A 3910-nucleotide genomic window follows, 5' to 3' on the forward strand; every position below is an offset into this window, starting at 1 on the left:
GAAGGATAAAAAAGTTCAGAAAAAACACCGTGGACAGACACAAACTGGGGTCGATCCAGTAAATAGGAACGAAACCAGGAGAGTAGAGGTTCACCAATACCTTGTTGATCTAAAACATTTATTAGTAGGGAATGATTAACACGATCAAACGCCTTAGCGAAATCAGTGTAGATCACATCAACTTGGCTATGAAGGCGGAAGGATTCAAAAATATACGAGGTAAAGGTGAGGTTGCATGTTAGAGTAGAGCGGTTTGGACGGAAGCCATGTTGTTCAGGTATAAGTATATGATTCAAGGAAGGTCGAATAGTATTTAGGACAACAGTTTCGAATAATTTGGAGATATGAGGAAGAATGGTAATAGGACGATAGTTAAGAACATGAGTTGGATCGCCAGATTTGAGAATAGGAGTTATAGAGCCAAGTTTTAAAGAAGAAGGAAACATCCCAGAACTCAGGGATTTATTAAAGATAAGAGAGAGGGGCCAGGTAATTACGTCCCGTAATCTAAATAAATAATCGCCCTGAATGCCGTCAGGTCCGAGAGATTTGCTGTTATGGAGAATGGTAAATGATTTGTGTAACTCAATAACGGACACATGGACGATTGAAGGAAGAGGAAACTGTAAGTGAGAAGGATTAGTGGAGGAAGTGATCGAAACTGGTGTATAAACAGAAGAAAAGTATCTGGAGAAGAGATTTGCCGTTTCTATAGGGCGTGTGCTATTGGAGCCGTCATAGACTAAATTACAAGGAATATTTTTGGAAGAATAATGCTTACGCACAAACTTCCAAAATGCTCGAGGATTTAGTTTTAGATTAGATTCAGAGTGAGCAAGATACTCGCGGTGACATTTCTTTGAGAGGAATTTGTAACGTGCTCGGCATAACGAAAAATGACGATAGTCAGCTAGTGAAAGTGACGANTTTAGTGTGATTTGCTTTTCATAACCTACTAAACTATTCACAAAATAAAATTTAATAGTATATATTAATCGTAGGAATAGAATCTCCTTTACCTTGTATATAAAGTATTAACCAGGCAAGCATCTAGAACATTCGATACTGGCTCAGCTCTTATCAATGCATAGGGCCTACAGCTGCCATCGCCTGAGGTGACATGCCAGTAGTAGTCATCTACTCGTTTAAGAGTTATACAGCTCATTTGTGTACGAAGTTTCTATACGTGAAATTAATATCTTCTTAATAAAATATTTAAATATTTTAGCTTCGATGCGAAGCTGAGAAGGTATTAATTTTACCATGATGTGTTTTTTTTTTTTTGTCTGTTGCCACTTTTTCTCAGCTCTCACCAAACGGATTTCTTTCAACAATACGTCAAAAGATCACAAATCGTATCTAGTTGAAGACATTATCCTTAAAAATTGAAAAATTTTCCCTCGTTCCCCGCAAATGGGGGAAATATCCAAAAAAATTACAAATTTAAAAATTGGTAAATTTTGTCTTTTTTTTCACTTTTTTTTCTTAAAACTTCCATAACTTTTTCAAAAATAAACAAATCAACATAATTTATTTTTATATTAAAACCTTAGATATTTCCCTTTCATTTGATATCATTCTTTTTTACAAAAACTAACTTTTTCAACTTAATTTTTGAAAATGTTCCGGAAATACTGCGTCCTTTAAACATACATCAAATTAAAGCTTATTTTATGTACTATAAAATGAAAAAAAAAAANAACATACATCAAATTAAAGCTTATTTTATGTATTATAAAAAAAAAAAAAATTTGTTCTGACGACCTATCTTCTATGCGAAAACGGCTACCGTATTCAAAAATATGCAATTTTCTATTAAAATTCTAGATTTTGTATTTTATTTTATTTTAAAATATCTTATTAGGAGAATATATTGAATTTCATGATTTATTAAGTGACGAATAAGACGTACGGTTTTTGAGACGGTAACACTTGGATCTTTCACGACTGTGGCACTGAATTTTTTTTTAATTCTTTTTGAGTTAAAAAAAATGTTTAACTCATTTGATTTTTATCTCATTTAGATTCTAATAACTTCAATAAATATCAAAGATTTCATTACTGTAGTCTCCTCTCGTGAGAAAAAATTCATATTAATATTATTTTACATGTAGCATGTAATATAAGTTTTAATTTAAAATATGTTTAAAGTTCAGATTATTTTGGAAACATTTTCAAAATTTAAATTTTTATTCATAAAAAAATAAAATATACCAGATAAAAGGTAAATACATAAGGTAGTCATCAAAAAAATTTTAATTCATACTTTCTTCAACTAATTACAATTTTTGATGAAAGAGTGTTTAAATGGGGTATTTATCTTCCTTTATTACATTACAGTGTTTGTCTTAATATATAGTCATTAATAATTGGAAAATAAATTAAGCAGAAAATTATTGGCGGGTGGTCACATTAGTTGTTGAAAAAACTCTATTGTTAAGCCGCGTCTACCGCCGTAGGTGAACGGATGGGTCATGGTCATGTGTGCGCTTCTACGGTGTCGAAAAACCACCATGTTACCAGGGCTAAATGCAATGGGAAACTACTGCACTTAATTTCCCTAGGATATACCATTGGTAAACGACAAGGCAAGACCTTTAATAGAAAAAAAGAAAATTATAACATGAAAAACGGTGGTTTTTCACAAAAATGACTTTTTTGTTTACTCTGTGGCTGTTGGATTTTATAGATAGTGTTTAAATTTAAAAAAATTGTTGAACTATTTCAAAAGCTAAGTGAACTTCTATTTCCTCAATTATATCATGAATATCAGCTCTTTGATTTATAATGATAATATATGAATAAATATTTATTATAGTAGTTAAATTTAATATGCAACTGTTATTCAATAATAATAATCCGTAATTTTTACGGAGAAAATATATGTAACAATAATTTAGTTGTGTTTTTCTTTACTTCTATGACACACATGTATAAAAATTAAAGGGCTTAATGCAAAACCTTGAAAAAAAGTAGTATTGTCAAAATTAGTATGTAGACAGGAAAATGTATAATTACTATATAATTTATGAGAAAAGATAAAATAAATAATTTTATTAGAAATCATAATACTCATTTATATGTAGCTTATGGTGTTTAAAAAGATTTTAAAATTTAAATATGCAGTACTTAATCAATTTTAATAATTTTCTTTTATTAAAAAAATTGTGACAACTTTTGAACACTTAATTTAATAGCACTTGCAGCAAATATACTAATAAAAATAATATGTAAAAGAATGAAAAATAAAATCGAAAATCAACTAGGGTTTGACCAGTATGGCTTTAGGATAAATAAGGAAACAAGAAAAGCAATATTAAGTCTCTNCTTTAGGATAAATAAGGAAACAAGAAAAGCAATATTAAGTCTCTGAATACTAATAGAAAATCGGATAAAATTGGAACACACTGATTGATGGCAAAAGTTATTCCAGAAGTAGGAGTATATTTTAAGGATAGATAATAATATACAATTTTAAAACTTATAAAATTGCTTAAATTCGCAGACGACATTGCTTTAATAATCAAAAACGAAAAAGAGATTGAAATTGCATTAGAATTGATGTATAAGTGATTTGAAGAATATGATCTGGGGGTCTTTTTTTGAATCGTCCGTTCACGAACGTATACGTTCAGATTTTATTTTATATAGGTTTATATGATGAACGTTGTTCATAAACACGTTCGGAACGTATGAAATATCAAATGGACGACCGTTTAGAACATTAAAAAACGTTTGTTCACAACGGATGATAGAAACCATACGATAGCGAACAGTGGGTCGAACGGTCATTAATAACAATAGAAATGTTTGACCCTTACACTTGCCATTTAGACAAACGTATTTACCTAAAATATAATTTTGAATTAAAATCGTTTTAATTAAATAAATTTATTAAAAAAATCAATTA

Source organism: Daktulosphaira vitifoliae, unplaced genomic scaffold (assembly GCF_025091365.1).
Source record: "Daktulosphaira vitifoliae isolate Bord-2020 unplaced genomic scaffold, ASM2509136v1 Scaffold_2, whole genome shotgun sequence".
Lineage (NCBI taxonomy): Eukaryota > Metazoa > Arthropoda > Insecta > Hemiptera > Phylloxeridae > Daktulosphaira > Daktulosphaira vitifoliae.